Source organism: Odocoileus virginianus, chromosome 13 (assembly GCF_023699985.2).
Source record: "Odocoileus virginianus isolate 20LAN1187 ecotype Illinois chromosome 13, Ovbor_1.2, whole genome shotgun sequence".
Lineage (NCBI taxonomy): Eukaryota > Metazoa > Chordata > Mammalia > Artiodactyla > Cervidae > Odocoileus > Odocoileus virginianus.
The window spans coordinates 21,678,757-21,705,930 of record NC_069686.1 but is presented as its reverse complement, the minus strand read 5'-3'; the positions used below and the strand labels follow the sequence as shown (position 1 = coordinate 21,705,930).

The window sequence follows — 27,174 nt, the reverse complement described above, 5'->3', positions numbered from 1 at the left end:
CTCTTAATACTCCCAATCTGAGTAACTGACAAAGTTTCATTTGGGCTAACACTAACACCCCTTGCCCACATTCATCTTCTTCTCTCCCCTGTTACTGCCTACACAAGCAAATGTACACACACATCACATAGAGATCCTGAGCCACCAACCTCCATCTTCTTTGGGCTTCCTCCACAGTTTCCCAAACTTAGATAACAAAAATCATCTGCTAATCAACAAGAAATACTGGCTCATGGAGTGCAAAGCTCTGCTGTACCATTCTGCCCACTAAAGCCAGTATTGATGATGTCAGGGCGTTCTGACTATATGCAGATTGCAGCAACTGAACAGAGTCACCCTCTTCTTAAAGCATAAAACTGTTCTAATAGCTCTTTGGATCTGAGCTGATTTCATGAGTGGCCATAAAGTCTTCACATGAATTTCAGTCCTTTCATTAGAGTCTCTCCATTAATGTGGATGATTTACTGCCTTGTTCTGGGTCATCTATTTCCAGTCTGCTCTCTAACGTTCCGCCAAAAGCAGAGCTGCATCCTACACTAATTCACAACCCGCTGTCTGGTGCACACACATCTGCGCTAGGGCCAGTTTCCAAGGAGCATGGCTAGAAGCAGGCTGGAGCCTGGAGGGTAACACTGAGCTTCTGGCATCTTCAACAATCATCCCAGAAACCACATCCCCAGTTGTGAACCCTGCAACGCGAAGGACATTAGAAATTCAAATTCTGTCTTCTGCTCAAAGCGAAAATAGCAAAACTGGCCACTTACCTGATTACTTAGCCCAGCTGCTAGGCTTATTTTCAATTTAGTTGATTCTAATTTGTTGTAAAGTGCTACAAAATAACTTCATTTAACTGACATCACATAAAATTCAGGGTGATGCTAATTTCTCTTCTAGTAGCAATGCTCATTAAAAAGATGGGTGTCACTGTTTTCTCCCTTCTCCTGACTGCACCTGGGGTTCTAAAATAAAAAAAAAAAAAAAACGCTCCTTACCTGGAACGTGAGCTGAGAAGGAAGGGCTGGTTGTTACTTTAGACTTCCTCAAGTATGTGCTAATAACTTCATGTTTTAAGATAATCTAGTTTCCAAATATATATATATATAGATATATAGATATAGATATAGATATAGATAGATATGCGGCTTCTGAACTCAGTGCCCACCAACTCATTTCGGATCCCTCTCAGCTTTCCCAAGTAAGACTCACTCACCTAGTTTCTGAGGCACATTGTGTTACACCTTGAACTTTTCCCTTCCCACCTCCCCAGCCCACTGTCTTTGGTCTTGGCGCTTTCTCTCTTTACCACATAAGACACAGGTTAATACTCACTGAACCCTTCTTGCCTACACTGGGGTACACGACACCTTTGTGTGAACAGTCTATTTTTTTTTCTTCTATTCTTGTTTCCCTGCATCACACTTCAGGCTTGAATCTCTATCAGGGCTAGAAGTTTCTGTCTGCTGTCTTAGATAACATCTGGCTTAAGTATTGTTCTTTATAAAGTGGTAATAATAACATTAACCACATGGGAGAAGGATGCTAATATTCAATACTCCCGTGAATCTAAACAGAGAAGGAAATAAGACTGTCCCAGGGGATGATCTACTAGAGTCCAGGCAGTGGAGTTGATCTCTCTCTGGCAAACTAATTCAGGCATTCCCCAGACACTGGCTTCTCTATAATTTCCTGTACTACTCAAATTCTGCACACTTTGATAGCAAAGTCACAGTTAGATAACGACTATTTATGGTTTGTGTTTGTATTCTGAGTGATCATTCAAAACATGTACTTTTCTCCCCACATGCTAGCATGTTTCATCTTAATCTCATATAGTAGTGATGTTCTAATGGAGGTGACTTAATTGGAGCTATTCTCAAACAAAAGCTCTGAGGAAAAAGCATACCAAATGAACCCAAGGCTGATGTACTCCCCTAGCAAGAAATTCTGAGATAAGACAGAAGCACAGACTTGGGTTACCTGACAAGATGATAACGTCATAATATGTTTTACTCAAAGACACACCCTGTAGGTTGCATGGGTACAGAAAAGAGGCATGAGATTACAAAGATAGACACATGGGTGCCAAAAGAGAATTCAAGCTCTAAGTAAGAAGAGGAGAGGCTAGGGGGCTGGGTTTCTTAGATACTGCTGTAATAGGAATGCAAGGTTACAGCTAATTAACAACTCAGTTCGGGACAAAGAAGAGATCTGCCCTATAATTTTCTCTAAATGTCTGGGCTCTTATCTTCAGGAGATGCAGTGTAGCACAATGTGCAACAGCCTGAATTCTCCAGCCAGGGTGCCTGCGTTCAAATCCCCCCTCCTTAGAGCTGCATGGCCCCGTGAACTTGGGCAAGTTTCCTTAGCCTCTTTGTGCTAGAAGTTATGCATCTGTAAGAGGCAGATGCTATTGGTGCCTACCTAATAGGGTTGTTCTTAGGATTAATAACAAAGTGCTTAGAATGGTGCATGATGTGTAGCAAGTGCATAATAAACATTAGCTTATTGCCTCTACCCGGGACACCTGCAAATCTTAACTGGGTTTCCTTGACTTCAGTCTAAACTTCTCAAGAGCCCTGTTTCTCACATCAGAGTTACCTGGAGAATTTAAATCCTAAATCGGAACATGTTGCCTCCTTAGGTAATACTTTGGGATTAAAGCATTCCCATCATTAAATCATTAAATCCCATCAACTTTGGGATAAAGCTCAAGTTTTTAATGTGGTCCGTCAGACCCTCCATGGTCCAGCCTCACCTACCTCCCTAGTTGTTTTTGTTTTGCCATTTCCTACCCTGAAATTTTTCCAGGAAAAGCTCTGTAACCCTCACTGTCCTCTACATCTCTACCGCTATGTACTGAAATTGTGTTTTTTTAATCTGATTTCCCCACTATCTATTGATAACTCGGACAAAATCTTAGCCTTCTCTGCAAAAGGTTTAACTTTGACATACATGCATTCATTCCTGTTGTTCAGTCAGTGAGTCATGTCCAACTCTTTGCGACCCTATGAACTGCAGCATGCCAGCCTTCCCTGTCCTTCACTATCTCCCAGAGTTTGCTCAAACTCACGTCCATTGAGTCAGCAATGCCATCCAACCATCTCATCCTCTATTGCCCTCTTCTCCTCTTGCCTTCAATCTTTCCCAGAATCAGGGTCTTTTCCAGTGAATCAGCTCTTCACATCACATGGTCAAAGCACTGGAACTTCAGCTTCAGCATCAGTCCTTCCAACGAATATTCAGGGCTGATTTCCTTTAGGACTGACTGGTTTGATTTCCTTGCTGTCCAAGGGACTCAAGAGTCTTCTCCAGCACCAAAATTAGAAAGTTTCAATTCTTCAGCGCTCAGCCTTCTTTATGGTCCAACTCTCACATCCATACATGACTACTGGAAAAGCCATATATGTCATATATATGTGTGTCTCATATGTTTCATATATATACGAGACATATATCCACCTACACAGAAACTGATGATTTCTCACGACCTCAACTGCTACAACACAAGTATAACCTCCACCATCTTCTCTAGATTTGTACAATAACCTGTTGTCTCCCTGCTCCCATCCCACTCACTCGGGCCTGACCTCCACCCAGCAGTCAGATAAGCCTTCTAACATATAATTAGACCATGTGACTTTTCTATTCAAAGTCCCCTGCCAGCTTTGCAGCTCAGAGTAAAAAAGCAGTCTCTACCACGAGCGTCCAACCTCACCCCTCGTCATTCCATTTCCAGCTGCTCCTGCTGCAACCACAGCAGCCTCAGGTCTGCTCTCCAGGTGTTCAGAGCCAGCTTCCACTAGAGACCCTCCGTGCGCCTTTCCCTGCTTCGCCATGCCTCTCCCTTCCAAGTTGCTGCTCACGTGTCTCTGGCTACCCTATCAATGCCCCACACAGCCCACTCTCTACTTCTTTACCTAGAATTTTTTTCATAGTATTTATCATCACCAGACCTGCTATATATTTATGAATTTCTGGATACAGCTTTTCATTCACACCTCACCCCCCACAAGGCACAGAAACTCCAGTGACTGCAGGAACTTGACCTGTTTATTGGTACGTTCCAAGATTTTGACACGTAGTGTCAATATAGAGGGTTCTAAGATTCTAAAAATCTTGGGTTAATACCCTCTTACAGAAGAATTATTCATATCTTAGGAGTTCTACAAATGTGTCTCCTAAGAAGTAACCTAGTTTATTTTCCCAAAGCAAATCAATTAACTCTTGACTCATCTCAAATGAATACTGAGTATCCTAGGCAACCATGACTTTAAAGACTGGCCATCAACAGGCACATGGAAAGATGCTCAGCATCACTAATTATTAAAGAAATACAAATCAAAACTACAAGGAAAGTCCACCTCACACCAGTCAGAATGGCCATCATTAAAAAGTCTACAAAATAACAAATCCTGGGGAGGGTATGGAGAAAAGGTAACTCTCCTACGCTGTTGGTGGGAATGTAAGTTGACGCAGCCACTACAGAAAACAGTGTGGAGGTGCCTCAAAAAAAAAGTAAAACTGTAATTACTATATGACTCAGCTATCCCAGTCCTGAGCATATATACACAGAAAAAACTATCATTCAAAAAGATAGCCGCACCCCTGTGTTCATAGCAGCACTATTCACAATAGCCAAGACATGGAAGCAACCTAAATGTCCATACAGAAGAACGGATAAAGAAGATGTGGTGCACATACACGATGGAATACTACTCAGCCATAAGGAGAATGAAATGCCATTTGCAGCAACATGGATGGACTTAAGAGATGATCATACTAAGTGAAGTAAGTCAGAGAGAGAGAAAGACAAATACCATATAGTATCACTTTTGTGGAAATCCAAAATATGGCACCAATGAACCTATCTATGAACAGAAACAGACTCACAGACACAGAGAACAGACTTGTGGTCGCCCAGGGGTGAGGGGGGGAAGAGTGGGAGAGCAGTGGATTGGGAGTTGGGATTAGCAGATGCAAACTATTGTACACACAGTGGGTAAACCACAAGGCCCTGATGAAGGCACAGGGAGCTATATTCACTAGACTATGAATAAACCATAACGGAAAAGAATGTAACAATGTATATATATGTATAACTGAATCACTTTGCTGCACAGCAGAAATTAACAAAACATTGTAACTCAATTATACTTCAGTAAAAAAATAATAAAGACTGGCCATGTTTCTTTTAAAACTGAGATATAACTGACATATAATACCGTATTAGTTCCAGGTGTATGGCATATTTTTTTGATGTATGTATATGTTATGAAACGATCCCCACAACAGGTCTAATCAACATCCATCACCACATGCCGGGCCCAGGGTGTAGCCACAGCGAGTCCCCAAAAGCCCACTGACAACGGTTTCTCAGTCCACTGTAGCCTTGTGAGTTCTGTGGACGTGAGCCCCTTTGGCTTTCAAAGCTAGATGGGTTGGGGGCTCATCTCTCAGGTGCAGGCCTTAAAAGCTGGGGTGCTAGAGGTGGGGTTCAACCCCTCCTCAGGGAGAAGCTTGGAGTTGAGTTCCCTCTCGAGGCGGGACATCATGCCAGGGTGGGGCTTAGGGCACAATTGTGTCTTGGCCCCTTCCAGTCATTTCAATGTGTGTTTTCTCATTTGCCTGATATGAAGAAGCTGCTCAGCTAACTTGGGGGTTCCTTTCAAAGGAAACTATTTCACACATAGCTACAGATCCAGTGTGTCCATGGCTGAGTTCAGCAGCCTTCTGTGTCAACATCTCAAACTGGAACCCAGGATTTATCTTGACCTATTTCTCTCATTTGCTACCTCCCATCTGTCTGCAAATCTGTCTGCAATTTCCAGCAGCTTTGCCTTTAATATAGATTTGCAGTGATTTATCTCTTTTCAACTCTATCTCCTCCTCCCTATTTCATCCACAAGGAACCACCAAGATTGACTGCACTCCTTTTTTTCAGAAGAGAGTCTAGCTCACTTTCCAGGTAAACCAGCCAGACTAGTATAGGTGTGTCCCCAGACACAGTGGATAGGAGAGGATTGGACATGGTGAGTATCAGCGTGACCTCAAGGCCAGCTGCCACAGTGGGGACCAAAGGTCACACCACTGACCTTCCCTGGTACAGCTCTCCCCTGGGAAATGAGAGCGCCCACTCCTGGAGGAACAGTTCCCAGATGGGTCCACGCAGGACCACAGCAGTGAGCATTATATGGTGCCGCCCAGGCCTTCTCTTCAGGAATGAAGCAACTGTCCTGCAATCTGCAGGGGTTTCTCATGGCTAATGAGTCTCAGCTTCATCCCTCTTTGGGAATTCCCTTCACCAAAGTGTGCTGTCTCTCCCCAAAGGCAGCCTGCATCAATGACTGGTCATGAGGGCAGAAAGGCCCCAGTGCCTCAAGGCAGGACTCTTCCAAGGGTCAGCTCTGATCCAAAGCTCCCTATGTGATTAGTGAAGCCTTTGGCTGTGGTTGAATCCTAGTTTTAATTCTTCCATCTGCAAAATTCTACCTCCTTTAGTCCCTCACAGATGTCAATCATGAAAGCACTCCTCAAAAAACCACCTGCATGCAAACATGAGTCTTCTCCCTGGAAAAACTTAAGACTCCATCCATGGATAGACATGGTACAATCATCTCAGAAGGTGTTCTCATAATTAAAATTTTAGGACAGTACAAATGATAAATAAAATGTTCAGGGAAAGGGGGGAAATCAGTGTATCATATGACATTTTTCTTTGCATTTTGTTCAAATTTGGGATCCTGGACGATGGGAAAAAGCAGTAGTTTAGAAGAGATTTTAGGAATGTTACAGGTACTATAATATAAGCAAGCAACCTTTGACATCCCAATTTTAAACAGAGTTGAGTATTAGTATTATTTACATGTAGCTGGAAGGGATTATGGGGAAATAATAGAAATAGAAATTCACTTGCCATTCTCGTTAAGGTTTGGGCATATTCCAGTTAATTACTGTTATCCTGGTGTAATAGGACAGTCTGAAACAGTATGGAATCGCTAAAGTGGCTGGTATTGAATGTGTCCTCTAAAATATAATAATAAAACTGATATTTTTATCCTGAACTTCCTTTACTGTGCTTAAGGTATAGTTTTATGAACTGGACCACAGTGTGGTAATGAAAGTGTCCAATAATCATTGTGTTATTATTGTTCATTTTGAAAGCAATGAAATGGTATAATCAATGAAATTGCAGCCTCATTTAGCTGGTAGAGGTGATGTACCATTCTGTTTATAGTTTACTGTGAAGAATGGCTAAACTTTAAAGTCGTGCTTGCCAAGAATACCCAACGTTCATCTGAGATAAAGGTAAGAATTAATTTATTTGTTTTGGAAAAGAAAAGAGGATTACTGCTTAGGAAACACAGTTGTTGAAAGGACATTAGTTCTTTAAAAATAAAAATAGGAAGAATTCTATTAGCATGGGATTTTTAGTATTGGAACCCTCTAAATTGTAGGCAAAATTTTGTCCTCACATTACTGGGGAAAGGGAGTGTAGCTTTTACCAGATTCTTATGGGGTCATGTCCTTAATAACCTTAATAATCCTTATTCCAAATATTTATTACCATCTTCTCTTACACTAATGCAAGCAACTCGGAGGTGAGCCTTTTGTTTCTTTTTGTAACAGCCTTACTGAAGTATAAGTGACATGCAATAAACTGTACCTATATTAAGAGTACAATGTGGTGAATTTTGACACATGTATATGCCAGTAAAACCATCAACACAAGCAGAATAATCAACATATTCATCACATCCCCAAATTTCCTCAGACCCTTTATAATAAACCCCATTACCCCTTACTTTTATTCTCTCCAGGAAACCACTATTCCATTTTCTGTCACAGTAAATTAGCTTGCATTTTCTGAAATTTCATTCAAGTGGAGTCATAAAGTATGTACTCATTTTGTCTGGCTTTTCTCACACATAATAATCATTTTGAAATCTACCCATGTTGCAGGTGTATTAAAAATGATTTTTTTTTGCTAAGAAGTGTTCCATTGTATGAGTATATGACAGTTTGTTTTTGTGTTCACCTCTTGATGGACATTAGGACTGTTTCTAGGGTTTGCTGTTAAAAATAAAGCTGTCATCAACATTTATACACAAGTCTTTGTATAGACATATGTCTCCCTTTCACTTGGGTAGATACCTAGGAGTAGAATGGCTAGATCATAAGGTGAAAATGAAAGTTAAAGTTGCTCAGTCATGGTCCGACTCTTTGCGACTGCATGGACTATACAGTCCATGGAATTCTCCAAGCCAGAATACTGGAGTGGGCAGCCTTTCCCTTCTCCAGGGGATCTTCCCAACCAAGGGATCGAACCCAGGTCTTCCACATTGCAGGCAGATTCTTTATCAGCTGAGCCACAAGGGAAGCCCAGATCAGATGGTAGATATATGTTTAACTTTTAAAGAAACTGCCAAAATGTTCCTGAGGGCGATTGTGCCATTTTTATAATGCCACCAGCAGTGTATGAGAGAGATCCAGTTTCTTACACACTTGTCAGCACTTAGTATGATCAGTCATTTTAATTTTAGCCTTTCTAATTAATGCATAGTGAAGTTTCACCATAGTTTTTAAACTGCATTTCCTTAATAGGACATCCTTCCATGTACGTATTTGGTAGTCTCTTTATAGCCACTTTCTGACGAAATATTAAGAGGTTCCATAAAAACAAGTGTGGCTTTTCTGGGTTAAGTTGAAGGCTTTTTTCTACAAAGAACCAAAAGTTTTTTGTTGAGGAACCCTAGGCATTTCTTCATCTGAGAAGGAAAATATTCCAAGAGTGTGTATCAGATCTTCTAGATCATCTAGCCAATGAATAACACATTTATACAGGTATCAGACCAAGCTCCAGCAGCATCTGCCCACATCCTGGAAACTCTCCCAGAGCTCCTGTGCTCATCAGAAACCTCAGTTCTCTTCCCCCAGGGCTTTGCTAACGTGTAAGTCTCAAGTCTGAGTTGAATTAAAGAAAAGAAGGAAATGATCATATCACAGAAGGGAGAAGAGATAAGACACAGGAAATTCATCCAACTTTGATTTCTGGAGGCACTGAGAAAAGCTTTTCCATGTCTACAGCAAAAAGGTTTTATTTAATTATGCTAGATATCTAGACTCCTCCAAGAGAAGACTCTTATACCCAGAGGCACATTCCGGAAATATTAACACGACTATCTGTGTCAGAAGCATGAAGCCAAGAAAAGACTCTGGGAATCTGAGGACAATCTCACAACCACTGTTGAGGAAGACTTACACCCGAATGAACTAAACACAAACCAAGACAACAAGCTGACTGGTCTCCAGTGTACTGTATGCATGAGGCTAAACACGGTCTGTCTCCCCCTTGGTGCATATAATCCCTTGATTAAAAACAAAAACTCACACAAATGAATCTGTCCAACCTAAGTCTGTATAAGTCTTGAAGCTGTCTCTAAAATCTTTTAAAATCTTATAAATTTTAGGAAAATTCTGATCAGTCAGAGGAAAGATGCCAAAGGGAAATAAAACAATGAACTTCACAGAATGGATTTTTTTTTTCTTACTGTCACTCTTGCTTTACCTTAATCTATTTTATAAAGAGGTTCTGCAATAGCCATATATTAATAAAACGCACACAGGCTTGAGGATTAACCCAGTGGCTTCTGGGCTGGGAAAAACTTTGGAAAAGTTAAAATTAATGAGACAGTAAACACACTGATATGAGGAATTCTACTTAAATTACGGGCCAATGCAGCCAACTGAGGCCAAGTCACCTGGCCTGAGCACAGAGAGAGGAGAAATCTGAAGGACTGAGCCTGGCGCGTGGTGGCAGCCTAGCAGACACAAGCATCCATCATGCTGGGGGCCCACCCATGCCGTGGAGGACACAGCTGGGCTTCTGTTTGCATCTCCTGGCACTGTCCCAGAGAAGGATACTTCTTTTATCTTTACCACTCGAAGTTTCTCTTTTCTTTCTTGTGCTATACTCCAAAGCATGTAAAGTAAGGGTTTAGCAGCCAGTGAACGGTACTGAGCAAGGCTGAATAATTGTCTTCTTTAATAATAAGAAATCAAAACAAGGGTTGCCTGAGTCGTCACTCTAGCTTAGTTCATGGCCTAAAAAACAAAGGACATGATCACCCTACTTACAAGGGACCAGGCTGAGGCTCCTTGAAAGCAGAAGCCGCCAGTCACCTCGAGATCTCCTGTTAAGTAGCCAGCACTAGGCCTGGCCCCTAGCAGACACTGGACAAGTTAACAAAGAAAAGATCAGGAAGGATTTGGCTGCCAAGATTAGAAAGCATTTTGTTCAGAAGCTGACAGCCCCTCACCTCAAAGGTGAAGAAGATAAGCAGAGCTGATTAGAGAAAAATGACAAAAGCTTGTTGTATAAGAACTCCACCCTCCACTGAACTTGACCACCTCACCCTGCAGAAGACACCCCCCTGACAGCCTTCCCTCTCCGAGAGTGGCAAAGGCCACGGGGGCGCTCAGACACACAGAGGTGTGTTTAGCTCACCGCTGTACCCAATACCCAGCACAGCGTCTGCCTCAAAGGGGGTGTGCGTAACTCGAGACGGAATGAATGAAAAGACACTAGTGGTATATTATTTTCAAAGATAACATGTTAACTCATCTAGGCATCTGCAATTAAATCTGAGTCTTAATCTCTCCTTAGGATAGGATCTGTTTCACAGTAAGGAAAGGCTAGGCAATTAGAAACTAGTGGAGATGGATTTATTCTCCTTTATTGTGGAAGGAAGGGGTGAAGCCTGTCTGTCCCTAAAATTGACTAAACTTATCAGGGGTTCAGGCATTCACGTGTATACCTTCTGATTAAAGCACATTTAACTAGAGACATCCTCACTCCCGCCTCCAGTGTTAGGTCTTCCAGAGGCTGGAGGTTGGGTATGAACTCACACTTAACCCCATCTTATAATTATACTAGATGGTCAAATAATGTTCTAGGTCTCCTCTCCCTGAAGTATACTACAGAACCCGGACTATGTTCTCCTACCTTCCTGTGCCTGCTCCCAGCCCAGCTTGAAAACTCAGAGCCTTCTGGACTCTTAATTCTGCTGTTTCCAACCCTCCAGAGTCTCAAGGCAGGGAGGGGTGGGCATAAGTACTAACTCAAAGATCCTTCAGGCATTTCATCATGAGCCATATTAAGAGCTGATGAGATTCCTGAGAGCTCAGCTCCTCTGAGTTATAGGGCAAAGGCTGAGGATAGAAAGCACAGAGTGTTAGAAGTTGGGTTCAAGAGAATTCAAGCTATTGCCTGTTAAAACTCATTACTTCTTAAAAGCAGGTGTGCATTCTCGTATGTATACTACAAGCATCCAGCTATTAAACTAATTATTAAACTAATCTTACAAGAGGGTATACCCTAAGTTGGTGTTCCTGCTAGATTTAGGGGACATACAAACGCGAGTAATGCAAACCTGGCCTTGCTTACTGTGTGGGTGGATTCATAGAGGAATAATTACCTGAGTGCTGCTAGTGAGGTAGGAATATGGAGTGAGGACAGCACAGAGGCAAACTGCCCAGAGACAGAACCCGCCTGCAATGCAGGAGACCTGGGTTCGATCCCAGGGTTGGGAAGATCCCCTGGAGGAGGGCATGGCAACCCACTCCAGTATTCCTGCCTAGAGAATCCCCATGGACAGAGGAGACTGGGGGGGCTACAGCCACGGGGTCGCTAAGAGTCAGCATGACTAAGTGACTAAGTACAGCAGAGTAGGCTTCAGAGACAAAGCAGAGTAGGTTTCTGACCTTGCTTCTAACCTGCTTGGACACTGCCCTGACTGTGAGTTTCTGCCTGCTGACTTCCAGCAGGAAGACTTCCAGCACCATAGGTAAGACAGGAGGAATCTTGAGACTGTTGAGCCCCGGGAGGGGATCCGGCCAACCAAGCTCCACGTTTAACCATATTCCAAGTTTTACATGACAAAACATTAACATGAAACCAGGGCTGCAATTTGCTCACAGATTTATGATGATAACAGTTTTCAACCTGGGATTATAAACCGGAACTGAACTGCAGTCTTTGAAGTCTCACCCACAGAGCAGATGCACTGCCTGGGACCTTTTCCCCAGTGGGACTCCAGATGTGCTGTGACACGGGACTTCCCAGCACTGTTTGAGTCTGGATGTTGGTCGAAACCTAATTTGGGGATGTATCCTCTGCTGTTTCCAGTTCTTTTTTTAATGTTAATGTTAGTACATTAAAAGTAAGCTAGATAATTCTCTCATAAATATTGGTATTATTTTTTTATATACAATGAGTGGCTTATTTTGTTAACTAATCCTTTGAACCTGAGACAAATGTGAAAACTTTCGGCAAAATAGGGATGAGGGGAGACACAGGTGAGGAGCCGGCTGAGGCCAGGCTTCCACCAAGGGAGTGTGAACTTTATGCTGTAGGAACAGGGCTTTAAACATGACACCAGATAATAATGATGTTAACTATACATATTGAGGAATGTTATTATTTATGAAAGCTCGGAGAAATAAAATTTGGGTTTGGCTTTGTAAAAGTAAAAATATCTTAACAGTCAAGTGACATGCTGACTAAAACTAAAAATACCATTACACATGTCAACTTATTGTGTGTGTGTTAGTTGCTCCATCGTGTCCAACTCTTTGTGACCCCACGGACTGTAACTCGTCAGGCTCCTCTGTCCATGGGATTTCCCAGGCAAGAATACTGGAGTGGGTTGTCATTTCCTCCTCCAGGGGATCTTCCCCACCCGGGGATCAAACCTGCCTCTCCTACATTGGCAGGCGGATTCTTTACAGCTGAGCCACCTCGGAAGCCCTGACAACTTATTAATACATTTTTAAATGAAAAGCTTTGTACCTGTACAGCCAGTATGCATATTTACTGCTCATGTAAAGTGATGTCCTCACACAGACTGTGAAAGAAGTCAATAAATAAAAAATATTGTCTGGGTTAAGATAAATTAAAGTGAGCTTTAAAATACCCGACTTTGGTACTCTCATGCGGGCAGCTCTGCCTCATATATTCTAAGATGCCTGGGTGCATGGGATGTGGGTTTTAATGCAACTAACCTTACATAGAGGAGCTTTTTCCTTCCGATGACTCATTAATTGAGAAATCACTGTATCTCACTATGTTAACTGCCCTAATTGAACAGATAAGAAACCCCCTAAGAGGGACTTCATTTTTCTTTCCTGTTATGGTTTTCTTACCACTAGGGTAATGGAGAAGTAAGAGCTATTATTACAAACAGATATTTTAAAAAAAAAAAAAAGTGGGGGAAAAAAAACCAGTGGAAGAACTTCAGAATTGATCATTTTCGTCCATTTGTGTATTTTACCAAAACACTGTATGAATAAAGATATCAGTAGAAAAGCAGCTTACATTGTGTCCTGATGTGAGGAGGGACATCCAAGGGTTATCAACTCCAGCCTTTCTTCTTCAGGCAGGATTGTTGTACATCATTCAAGACCGGGAGGAAGTTGTTTATCCTATATCTGAGATTGTCTACAGAAGGACATTCTGATATTTCTTTATTACCCATTTTCATAGCATACCAGTTATGATATTATTACATGGTAGCTCATCTTAATGAAACCAGTAGCCTTACTGAACTTTTGGTGGATAAAGGACATTAATTCAGAGGGAACTGTGTCTCTGTAAACAGTAAAACATAGCCTCAAGGACTCCAAAGTGTATTACTATTATCAATAATAAGTATTAACTTGCATGCTTTGGGGTATCAAGACATTTGTTCAGTGCCTACTATAAACCATAAGAAGGTACTTTTAAAAAGTAAATAGCATAAAAATTCAACAGCTTCAAAACAACCTTACATTTAAAATTCTTAGCAGCCTAAGAATCATTGTTACAACAGGCCTGAACTTCTAACTTACTCATTAAATAAAATGCAGTATTTGGAGAAAGAGAGAAAATAGAGTATGCCAGACATTTAGATCACAGACTCTGTAGTCACAGCTTTTCTAAGTCTTAAAATTATCCCACTAGTATCTATCTAGACTGGAATTCACCAGTTATATGTGCATGGCCAGCACTACCTGGTTGAACAGACACCAATATATTAAGACATTCCAACCCTATTTGGGGGAAGAAAGCAGAGATCATCTTAAATGCATGCTTAGGAACACTGCCTTTAATACCAGCCTCAGTTGAAATAATTATCAAAAAGATACTTTTTGTTGCTGTTATCAGAAATTATTTGAAAGAATGGCAGGGGAAGTAAGATAGCCTGCAGGGAGGATGTGCTGGGTCTCTAAGGATTGAACGGGGATTAAATCACTCGTATGCTTAAAAACACCAACCTAAAGCAACCCAAGAAACAACTACTGAAACTTCTGCTTTGGTCCTTGCAATGATAGTGGAACTTCAGAACGAGGAGATTATCAACCTTTCAGAAATGTTATATATTTATAAAGGGGTCAGTTATCAGAAGTTCTTTGCATGTACATGAAACATAATAAAATGAATTGAATTTCAGATTTCCATCCCCCATCACTAATAAATATAGATCAACCTGCCTTAGATACTCAAGTGCAACAAAATGGATTTAGACTTTCTGGCAGGTAGCAAGTAAAAAATAAGAAGAGACATCGTGTTGATTTGGGGAACAAAAATCAGAGGGAGACAAATGAAACACTTCTGGCAAAGGAACAGAGAAGAAAGGAACACTGGTGAGGTTATTATAAGGCACAGGTAGCTCACTATCCACGTAAATAAACTGCTGATTATCTTCGGAAAGGAAACCTTTTGTTGGAGGACATGGAGGGGCCTCTCGCAGCGTGTGAGGACTAAGAGAAGGCCCAAGTAATCAAAACACAGAAGAGGAGCCAGAAGAGAGACGCTGACTCAGAGATGATCATCAATAATGCACTAAGGAATAAAAAAAATCAGACGAATATTTGGCAGCAGTGAAAAAGGCAGACAAGACTAAACTGTGTGTGCAGTATCGGAGAACAAGTCAAGGCTACGTATTCCGAGGCTGTTTAAGGCAGCAAGATCTCCTTAACTCTGAGCAGATCTGGCTTTTCCTACCCACTGGAAGAAATCAAATAATGCTGCAACTGAAGTCCATTCCAGGTTGAAAAGATGGGAGTGGGGTGGAGGGTTCAAGGGAAGACAATGTAGTTCCCAGCTCCACAGCAGTTCCACGACAAAACTAAAGCCCTCTTTTCCCCTTCCCGGGCTTATCATAATCCTATACTTTCAGGATGTTAAGAAGAGGATTAACAGATTTAGATTAGCCAACTGTGAGGAGAGTGAGGATGTATAGATTCTGCAGCCTTGGTAAACTCTGCGATAGCATCACTTCTCTTCATTGACACTTCTATGGCAGCAGAACAGTTATGAGAAAAATAAGACTTGCTAATCCTGAGGCAAAAGGTAAATACTATTTCTCTTTCTTACTGATGTGTTTTGTCCATGGCTATCCAATCATTTATTTTTTTTTTTTAATTTTTTTATTTTTTCCATTTATTTTTATTAGTTGGAGGCTAATTACTTTACAACATTGCAGTCGTTTTTGTCATACACTGAAATGAATTAGCCATGGATTTACAGGTATTCCCCATCCCGGTCCGCCCTCCCACCTCCCTCTCCACCCGATCCCTCTGGGTCTTCCCAGTGCACCAGGCCCAAGCACTTGTCTCATGCATCCAACCTGGGCTGGTGATCTGTTTCACCCTAGATAATATACATGTTTCGATGCTGTTCTCTTGAAACATCCCACCCTCGCCTTCTCCCACAGAGTCCACAAGTCTGTTCTATACATCTGAGTCTCTTTTTCTGTTTTGCATATAGGGTTATCATTACCATCTTTCTAAATTCCATATATATGTGTTAGTATACTGTAATGGTCTTTATCTTTCTGGCTTACTTCGCTCTGTATAATGGGCTCCAGTTTCATCCATCTCATTAGAACTGATTCAGATGAATTCATTTTAATGGCTGAGTAATATTCCATGGTGTATATGTACCACAGCTTCCTCATCCATTTGTCTGCTTATGGGCATCTAGGTTGCTTCCATGTCCTGGCTATTATAAACAGTGCTGCGATGAACATTGGGGTGCACGTGTCTCTTTCAGATCTAGTTTCCTCGGTGTGTATGCCCAGAAGTGGGATTGCTGGGTCATATGTCATATATCCAATCATTTAATAAAACCTATCATTAAGGAGATGATCACTGAACTTCTAATCAGATCCCGGGAAGGGCACAGCAGAAGTAATCCCAGCTGGCCAAGAGCCTGATGTTTTCACAATCAGAGAGCATTCTGCAACTAGTCACCCAGGGAATACTGAAGCCTCCAAATAACACCCAATTAATCATGTCTTTCTGTGTTCCTTTTAATGAGATTTTAATTTCATTGATGTCAAGTGACCAATGGTTGATCATGTCCCTCAGTTGCCAGTTCAACTTTGAGGAATTCTGCAAACCGCAGTAATGAAGTGGTTCTGTTTGTAAACTCTTATCAATGATCAATAACACGTTCACTGAAATTTACCATGCTCTATGTGTATCAACTTGTAATCCTTGCAGTTAGCCTGCTGTATGAGGTTAAAACTAGCATCTGCCCCATTTTATAGAGCAATCTGAGAGATGAAGCACTTTGTCCAAGGTTACACAGCTAGGGAGGGGTTGGAGAGTACCCAAAGGCTGGCAGTCTGGCTCTCCAGAGCGTGTACACACAACCTCAATGCATGCTGCCACTCAGACAGCTGCCTCCTGAGAACAAGTCAGTTACTGTCTGAAGATAGTTAAAAGTTGGGATTTAAGAAGCACTGCTGGTGCTCTTCACGTGTGGGTCCTCCCCCCTACATCAAAGAACAGGTGACAGCACAGCTCCCAATTCATTTAAAAGCCAATTTTGCCACCACAAAGCAACCACCAGGTTTCTACGAAGATCCCCTTGGGGATCCAAAGAGTGAACCAAGAGAAGCAGCGAAGCGAAACACATCCCAGAGCCCTTTGTTGTCCATCTTGACTGCTTTAGAAAGAACTGGGGCTAACACTTCCCAGCATAACATAACATCATCACATCATCAGTTTGATCTTCGTGTCCTTCAACCAAATTTTTCCAGATGCCGCAACACTGAAAACACTGACAGCTGGTCCCAGTCAAAGCTACAGAAAAGTAAGCTTTGAGGATTATTGTGTTATTGGTGCTTCTATGGATTTTTTCCTGCTTTAAGGAAAAACAAACATTTTCTTAGGTGAAGGCTTCATCTTGTTAATTTAATGGGGACAAAGTGTTGCTGGAATAGAATATGGTGACAGAGTGGATTTAGTTTACGTTAAATGACAGTTTTAGAAATTCTCAAGTAAAATTCCTGGGTGATGATGAGTGTGTTTAAAACCACCTAAAAACAAACAAACAAAAAAACCCCAAACTGTGGTATCTGGATATATTAGGAAAAACACCTCTAGCAGGCAATATGGGTGAGATGGGTCATTTCACTGCTTGCTAATGGTTTATGCTTTGTGTGTGGGGGGGCAGCCACGGTGACAAATAGGGTACAGTGAATAACCCATGGCTTGAACCGAGAGCAGCCCTGAAGACACCACCATCCTCAGACCAGAGACCCAGGGTGAGTGGCACCCCGAGGTGTTAACTTTTCTTGTAACACTGACATCCCGTAATTAATACCATGGGACTAGGTCAGGGCGGGGCTGAGCATATGATCAATGTCCCATCACTCAGGCTGAAAACCCACTCGCCATCATCATAGGGAACCACCATATGCATGGCTCTATCCTCTAACAAATAAAGCCAGTCATTCTCTACAATGAGGAATGAAAATAATAATAATGTGGTCAAGTAGGGCCATGCATGTGGCTTTGAAAGTCCAATGCTTGACAATAACATCAGGGAACTGATCCTTACAGCAAACTGTCAGGTAAACTGTCTTTACTGAATAGCTGTCCTCAGGTAGAACTCCCCTTCTACCCAATACATTCCTATCCACTGTCCCCCAATACGTTCCTATCCACTGTCCCTCAAGAACCAACAGTACCTGGCTCAGGGAATTCATCTGATTTTTATGAAAGAACAAGTGAAACAAAACCAAGATGCTAAATAGTCAACCCATGCTGGAAGGCAGGTGGTAAATTTGACGCCTAAGAGGTCCTCGGTGAGGATGGCCAGGCAGCGGTGAGTAGGTGATGGAGTGAATGGGGCTGAGTTGAAGGTTTGGACTCCAAAGTGCAGAATTATTCAAGAAACTTTACAAGGATATTGTTTGTAAGTTTTCATCCCTATTTCTATATCTAAAAACATATTTTTCTCAAAGAAGAGCAAAAATGAAATAGTCATTTGGTCCAATTAAGTGTTATTTCCATCATACACATTATGGAGAGGGAATTTTTTTAAATTGGAGGAAATTCTTAACTTTTGTAAAACACACCCATCACCCATCAGAACCAATAACCGAACAGGGTGTGAGGCAACAGGAACGTCATGATCCAAGTTGCCCACCCAGATACATAAGAGAAATTATTTTTAAAAATAGTGATGGTAGGTTAAAATTTCTAGTGGCTATTAGAATAGAATTAAACATTAGATGTAACAGTGAGGCCAACTGGAAAGAAGAAACAGGTTGAAAACTTAAGAACAAATTATAGAAACATGGTCAAACACACAAACTAAATGGTTAATAGAAACAAAACTTAAAAAAAAAAACTCAGATATTTCAATAAGGTGAGAATGCAGCTAATGATAAAGGATGACAGTTATATCTGTTCACCAATCCACCTTATCCAAGATGCAACTGCCTGGGATTACAAAAGAGAAGCAGAAAAGACTGCAGTGGCCTGGTATTTGATATGCAGGCTCTCTTAAGATAAATGAGGGGCTCTGTTCACAACCAAATGACATTTTGGCAAGGATTAGACAGAGGATTTATTTCTGACTGGCTGAGAGGTCAGTCAAATATATATATTTTCCATCTCCTAAAAGTTAATCTGCAATAGGCCCACCGTATACTGTTCAAATATGCATTCAATTCTTAGTTTAGCAGAATCTGAAATTTGGCAGTGTTCTAGACGAGATATTGGCATTAGGCTTCTAATGAGAAATGGTGAGATAAAAATGATGAATTTATTCTTGCCTGGGTAATGTAGTAAAAAATGACCGCATTCCAACTTGTGGTTTCCGAGACATAATTCTGGAAGACAGAAAGCTCTGGAATGCCCATCCTGCTTAGTCTATAAATCTAAACAGTACAAATGCAGACCCCAATTTTGGCTGCTAACACATGCCAGCAATTTGACTACATTTTTATAGTATGTACAAGGGTATGTTTTAAGTGAACCCATCATTCATTCATTCATTCATTCAATCAATCAACAGATATTTATTGAGTATCTACTAAGCACTTAGTATTATTTTATTCTTCCAGTGTTCTAGTTTAAGGAAAAGGTTGAGGGCAGGAAGAGAAAGGGGCAACAGAGGATGATATAGCTGGATGGCATCACCAACTCATGGGAAATGAGTTTCAGCAAGCTCCAGGAAATAGTTTAGGGCAGGGAAGCTTGGCATGCTGCAGTCCATGGGGTCACAAAAAGTCGGACACGGCTGAGCAACTGAACAACAACATAAGGATATGCTAGTCAACAAAGCAGTGAAACATCCTGTGTGCGTGAAGCTTGATCAAGTGATTAGTATACTCTCTCAACAGAGCCACTGAATGCCCAGCATTTTCCAGAAACTTCACTTTATCAGGTATTACTAGCTACAGTGCTCAAATAGAGTCCAAAGTGGCAACAACCTAGGAACCTGGACTAGGAGGGTAGGCCCTGGTAAAACAATGGGGACTAGCTAGCTTCAATTTTAAGGACTATCCGGATTACCCAGTTGGGTCAAGTAACAAACATTTACTGCCTGGGAATCCTTAGTAGATGTTATAAACACTCTTGAACCTTGTTGGTCTACAAAATCCTATTAATCATTAAAGTGTTATAAGTCACTACTGAGAGAATGTAAGAGTTTCTTTTAATTTACACACTTCTCCAGTGATGGAACTTTCCACTATCAACATCTAAACCAGATTAGAAAAACAAAGCCAAGAACAGAGCATTACTTTAAGATGTGTTTCTGGTCTGAGGCTATCATTAGTGTTGGAATATTCAGCCCTGGGCAGCACTGGTGTAAGGAAGTGGGGAAATGGTGACTTAATCAGTGATAGTCTCCCTAAAGATAATCTAAAGGAATGTGAATTAGAGTTTTAAAATGAGTTTGTCTGATGGGGGTGAAAGAGGTCTTGGAGTTAGGTCAAAATTATAATCCTCAAGAGGAATGCAGGATGTTAGGATGACACTGGAATCACCTTTGAGGAGGAACACCAGGTGTTGATTACTTGGTCATAGGAATAGGGCATGTACATTCACGCTGCAGTTTTACATGTCAGGTGGGGAGCACATATTGACAGAGTTTAGCCCTGATGAGCTCTATCAATAAAGCATTAACAAATGAGGAAGGACTCTGTACAGCAGACAGAATCCCAGCAGGAGTGACCCCACAGTGGGTGTTGTTAAAGGGGATGCTCCTGCAGGCACCGGCTGCAGCTGACCATGGCCTGGCCCCCTGAGAAGTCCATGTCTCCTTAGGTATCCGTGGTCAGTCCTCGTGAGCACACATGGCCCTGCCTCTCTTACAGGAAGTGGTTTTAGGTCTTTATACTCTACTGGTTTGGTATTAAATCTTTTCCTAAACTGGCCAACTAGGTCTCTACTGAATTCTTCTGGTCCAAGGTCATAGCTAAGTGTGCTGTTGATTTCCAGTGAGATATATGGGAGGTGGGAATCTTTAAAAAGGTGGAGAGCCTTACATCAATAGCCTAATCCAAGAGGAAACAACCGTACTTGTATTCTGCTCAGAAAAATATTCTTAAGCTAACTTTATCTAGGTCTGTAGAGATGACGTGCTGTGTACGTAGGCAAAAACAGGACAGAACCAGTTAGCACTAATACACTCTACAGGGGTCAGACACTCAAATGTCTTCAGGGGCCAGGCAGATCTTGTAAATCATTCAGAGAGAAGGGAGCACAGAACATTTTGCCATTAGGATTTTAAGTCCAGTTTTCAGATCTTCTGGTTTTCCTAAGACAAGCCAGAGATGGATGTTAATGTCCACTCTTTCCTTTTTAAATGTTGGCAACTAATTCCAAAATTTAAACACATTGTCTAAGCCAGGCAAAATACAGTTGTAGAGAAGATCCAAGCCTTGGGGGCCACTAGGTGGTAACCGCTGGAGGAGAGCCAAAAAAAAAAAAAAAAAAAGGAACGGTCAGGAATCGGAGTCAGGGCAGGAGAAAGGATGGGGGATGATTATAGACTAAAATGTGCTTCTGAGGTGTTGAGGTAAAAACTTGAAGCTCAACAGATTTCAATTTTGGTGTGCTGACAGAGGAAAAAAATTCCACAGGCATAGAAACACTCAATTAAGACTGCCTAGGCTCATTTCCTCAAGAACTGTGATTAAATTAAGACCTGAGATAGAAAATGCAGGCTGAAGTGATTTTAAAAATCACTTTTTCACAGTTTGGGACTTATATGTTTTTTTACATATTCAAACAAAAGGAGTCATGGTTTAAAGTCAGGGGGAAAGTCTATGATACATAATGAAGGCTGAACTTCTGCATACCAAATGCACTTAAAGAAATGGAACAAAACAACACCATCAGCAATGAAGCACCAAGTGTGCATCAACCTGAAAAGCAGACTTGCCTATTAAAAACAAACTAAACAGCATGCAACATCCAAGAAAAGGGGTGCATAAACAACCTACATTTTCCTCCTCTGTCAAGTATGAGGTACTTGCCAATGAAATATGAGCACAAAGGGTGGCATATTTTGGGTTTTCCTTCTCTTTAATATTTCTTACTTTTGAAAATGGGCTGCAAATAGCACACCTCAAAAGAACATTTGAAAGATATGTTATGCTGCCATGGCATAACCTAAACACAGCACAATAAATATTTCTGAAGACTGTCTACACGAAGACAGTTTAAAAAGATGACAATTTTAAAAGATAAAAGATGGGCAAAGAGCCCACGGGGCCAGCAGTGGCTGATCCTCCACATTGGGTTTAGGGGGGTCTCAGCGCCCCACCCCACAGGGCCTGTTCAGAGTTAGGCAGACAGGTGGTAAGCCAATGTGGACAACCGCACAGGGGGAAAGCATTGTGGGGAGGTTCTAAGAGAGAAACTTTCTTGCTCCTTAGTAAGACCACAAAAACCAAATATGAAGTAGGAAACACGCAGAGCTTTTTGTGACTGGCAGCCTCTTAGGACAGTGCAGGTAATGAGCCTTGGGATAAAAAGTCAAAGCTATGGAGAACTGGGCTAAGCAAGAAAAGACCTCGGGTCCTGATTGATGCTGGTGAGATGCTGAACAACCCGGAAGCCTTCCCTTCTCTGCACTTCCAGCTCTCTAAGCCAGAAGTCCTTCTTGTTAAAACCATTTTAAGAGAGTTTTCTGTTAAATCACTCCAACTGAAAAAGCGCTTTCTCCTGCAGAATCATTCAAATTCTTCAAAGTGCTAAGGATCTATTTTCACCCAGTGTGGTTTCCTGGTAGGCATTGATTGTGTCCCTACAAAAACACAGAACTATAGAGAAAAAGATTCCCTTTGTCTTATCAGTTTCTTAAAACATCATCGTCTGCTAGGAATGATATATTTTATCTAGAAATGAATGTCAACAGGCTAAACACAAATAGAGCAGTTTTTGCACTCTGTCTAGGAGAGATTCCTTTGGGGTTTTCCCAAAGGAAAACTCTGGGTTTGACCCAGCCACTTTCTTTTGCCATTTCTGGAATACAGTCTCACACCAACCAGTGAAGAGCTTAAGTGAATGGCACAAGTACATACCAGTACCTAAGACATTTCTAAAAACTTATAGAACTTACCATTGCCGTGGGCACATGTATTACACATGTGGGCACAAGTATTACATGAACTTAATTTGTTCTTAAAACACTCTCTATAAGAGCTGCACTGTTGATAACCATCTTCCCACTTACCAAGAAAAAAGCAGCAGTTGAACCTCGGTGTGTAGTGAACGATACTCATAGCAGTTACTCGTACTGCATTACTGATTTCAATATTTATGTGCAAGGCTCAATGCTGATATTTAAATAACATTTTATGGGCTTTGTTTTTCTATTGTTATGAAATTCACAGAACAAAAAAGTACCTTTTTAAAATGAATAATCTGGCGACATTCAGTACATTCAAAATGTTGTGCAACTGCCATCTCTATCTAGAACCAGAACATCTCCAAAAAAACCCTATACCTATCAATCAGCTGGTCACCCCCCACCCTCCTCACCTAGCCCCAGCTCCTGGCAACCACTAATCCGCTTCCTGTCTCTATGGATTTATCTATTCTAGATATTTCATATAAATGGAATCATACAATATGTGACCTTTTGTGTCTAGTTCTTTCACTTAGCATAACGCTTTCAAGGTTCATTTCATAGAATTTTAATAAACTTAAAAAATTATGCCAAAGAGAGTGTTCATTTTAGCACTCCCTGGAGAGAGGTCTTGAGCACAGCTACAGAGACCCCACGTACAGGCCCAAGCAAAGAGAAATAACAACAGACAAAGTTAAAACCTTTGGGTCATAAAAATCAACTATACAAACACAGAATAAAAGCACACTGGATAAGTAGCATCCAGAGGGGAACGGGGATGAAGGAAGGAACTGATCAGCAGCAAATATGTCAACAATTAAATTGCAGTGATGAGCCTGTGGGTCTATGGTACTTTACAGACTTCTCTGGATATCTGAAATATTAATAATAAAAACATGAAAAAACTTAAAAAGTGGTTTTTTTTGGGGGGGGCTGAGAAGTTCAATATAAAAGAATGCCATCTATTTTATTTAAAATTATCATATAGTATTTGATGCCACTAGCTGAAAGGTCATATTCCTCTCACAAATGAGGGATCCCTAAGCCCTGCAGCCCCCATGTCACATTAGGAATTTGGAGTTTGTATACAAAGTTGACAGGCACAAGCCTTTAGGAGGAGTCAGAAAAATGACAGGACATTGAGAGAGATGAGATAGAGGGAGGTTTTAAAAAGGATATTGCCATGCAAGAAAGTTCATTAAGGAGAGAAGATAAGGAGAGTTTTGGCATTATTTATTCAAATATTTGAAAGGGGGATTAGATGTGTTCTGTATTGTTTCAGGGGCCAGAAATTAAAGAGAGTGGATGTGGCTCAGGATAAAAACCTTCCAAATAGTAATTCACAACAACTGGTGCCTCTCACCAGGGGAAGCTCCTCGGCACTAGAGACAGTCAGAGAGCTAGTAACCCTTCACAGGTCCCCAGGCTTAGAAGACTCTGTGCTGGATTTAACACTCTTCAATAACCATCCTGAACTTGCTAACTTTAGAACAGGGACTCTGCATTTTCATCAGGGACTGGGCCAGTCCTGTGTATGGATACAGAAGAAACACTCTTCTCTGATGAAGTCAGCAGCAGTGTTTGGCTGGTTAGTGTAAAAAGGCAGTTCAAGCAGGGAAACATAAGACTGTGATACAAAAACCTTTAAAATTAATGTTTTAACTTAAATCTTATGATGTACACTCCTTTACCAACATTGTGATACAGGATCAAGGCCATTTTAAAAATTACAGATTTTCAACATCTCTTTTGTTTTTACAATGATCTTTTTCCATATCGAATGTAACAATAGTTTGTGTTTAACAATTTGCCTTTATCAACAGACTTCCCGAAGTATGCCACTTGTTTTTCGGACAAACAACTCACTTTTTGAACTCATCTTTTATGAGTTATTCAAATGATATGATTTTAATAAGAAGTAAGTGGCTCAGTTGGTGAAGAATCTGCCTGCAATGCAGGAGACCCAGGTTTGATCCCCAGGTTGCGAAGATCCTCTGGAGAAGGAAATGGCAAACCACTCTAGTACTCCTGCGCGGAGAATTCCACGGACAGAGGAGTGGGGTAGGCTGCGTCCAAGGGAGTGCAGAGTCAGACACGACTGTGCCACTAACCTTCACTTTCAAACCTGCATAAACAAATGTGGGAGCAAACTCTTTTTAAACATGGAACCTCCTTGGTGGGAGGAGACATGGGGGCGGCGGCAGGGCAGACTGGAGAGGCATCTCCCAGCGTCCTGGGCTTCACCAGTGCATTTTATACAGGGAATAGAGAGCACCACTGAATTTAGCAGGTGAAGCTCATGGAAGCTGGCTATTCTGTAGAAATACTAGGCTTATTGCGTTGTGTTCTGAGCTGTCCTTTTGAGGCTGATGAGCATGGCCACACGCCTATGAGAAAGAAGTGTGAGCTCCCTTGAGACAGAGTGTAGACTCCTCCTGAAGCTGGTGGATACTGCTACTGCTAAGTACCAGAGGAAGAGGCAGGTCTGTGGTGAAGGAACTATAACTCAAAAGGTGAGGGGGAAAGCGGCAGCTCATGGCTATGGAAGTAGGGCTCCAAGGCAAGCCTCACGGGGGACAAGGGGATTCACACTTCTCTCCAGACCTCTCTTCTTCAGCTACACAGTACGCACGTGTGAGAGGTCCTCCAAAGAGAAAGTTCAGTCACAGGGAAGCAGGCAGGAAAGTATAAACAAGGAGGCGTCCTGAGAGTCACACCTCTGGTCTGACCACCAGTAATCCGTTGGGTAGGACCAATTATCTAGCTGCCTGCTCCTGAGTATCCATGTCATTTCGTTGTTGTTTTTAAAATTTATTTATTTATTTGGAGGCTAATTACTTTACAATATTGTGGTGGTTTCTGCCATATATTGATGTGAAGCAGCCATGGGTGTCCATGTGTCCCCCATCCCGAACCTCCCTCCCCATCCCATCCCTCTGGGTTGTCCCAGGGCACTGGCTTTGATGCCCGGCTTCATGCATCAAACTTGGACTGTTCATCTATTCCACATATGGTAATATACATGTTTCAATGCTAGTCTCTCAAATCATTCCACCCGTACCTTCTCCCACAGAGTCCAAAAATCTGTTCTTTACATCTGTGCCTCTTTCGCTGTCTTGCATATAGGGTCATTGTTACCATCTTTCTATATTCCACACATATGCATTAATATACCGTATTGGTGTCTTTCTTTCTGACTTACTTCACTCTGTATAATAGGGTCCAGTTTCATCCACCTCATTAGAACTGACTCAAATGCGTTATTTTTTATACATTTAGTTGTTTTCATACCACTCTGCAGCACTGCTTGGACTGGAGGAGTAATGGGAGACAGTAACTCCCACGGCTGGCATGGAGGCGGCAGAGGTGACTCCCATAAACTCTATGTGGACCACAGTGCGGTGGTCATTCTGTCCCAGTGGGAGTTTCTACCTCCATTTCCCACCGACCTGAGCTTCATTGTATTCTGGAAAACCACAGCGCTGTTTCACCAAAGAATTATAGTGGAGAGGAGGCCAGATGAACTTGCTCCAAAACAGAAGAGGAAAGAACTCACTGAGCGCCTCTGTGGGCCGGCTGTCACATCAACCTCTCCACGTCATCGAGTAAGACACCACAGCTCTATGAGTTAAGTGGGTCCCTCCACAGGGAAAGAAGAAACTACAGACTACAGAGATGAACTAACTTTCCAGTGTCGTCTCTAATAACTGACAGAACTGAGATCTGAACTCAAAGCTGTCTGATTCAAAAGTGGGCACTCCTTCCCTACACCACACAGTCTCTACATGCTTCAGATTTGGAGTCTAAGAAATAAGACAGAGGCTGTTTTGGGACTTCCCTGGTGATCCAGTGGTTAAGACTGCACTCTCAATGCAGGGGACCTGGGTTTGATCCCTGGACAGGGAACTAGATCCCACATGCCACAACCAAGACTCAGCACAGTCAAACAAACAAACAAAAGCAAACCACTCAGAGGACACTTCATCAGTTTAATCATAAGAAGCAGTGAACAACGTGGAAAGCAGCCATTTAAGGGATATGTACATTTGATTTTACCAAAACTTACTAATAACCAATCTGAAATCAGTTATTTAAATAATCACAGGAGATGACAGTTAAAGGAGCCTAGAAATTTCTATGCCATCGTATGCTTTTACTACCTCTACCCCTGAGAAGTTAGAAAAGGATTTTCTCCTAAAAAGAACTGCATAGAGAATAAAGCCAGTAAAGGGGAGGGGGTTAAAAAAAAAAAAAAG

At 41.6% G+C, this 27,174-nt stretch overlaps 1 protein-coding gene across 2 annotated transcripts in view; it reads right to left on the bottom strand.

Moving 5' to 3' along the window:
• STK39 (serine/threonine kinase 39) overlaps nucleotides 1-27,174 on the bottom strand; it is a 310,739-nt gene that overhangs the window by 15,210 nt on the left and 268,355 nt on the right. The window contains exon 17 of one of the 2 annotated variants that reach the window (XR_011490963.1): nucleotides 765-959. The exons of the other annotated variant lie outside the window; for it this stretch is intronic. The gene's annotated coding sequence lies outside the window, so the exon portion shown is untranslated. The remainder of the gene's footprint in view (nucleotides 1-764; nucleotides 960-27,174) is intronic. 2 annotated transcript variants of the gene reach the window in all.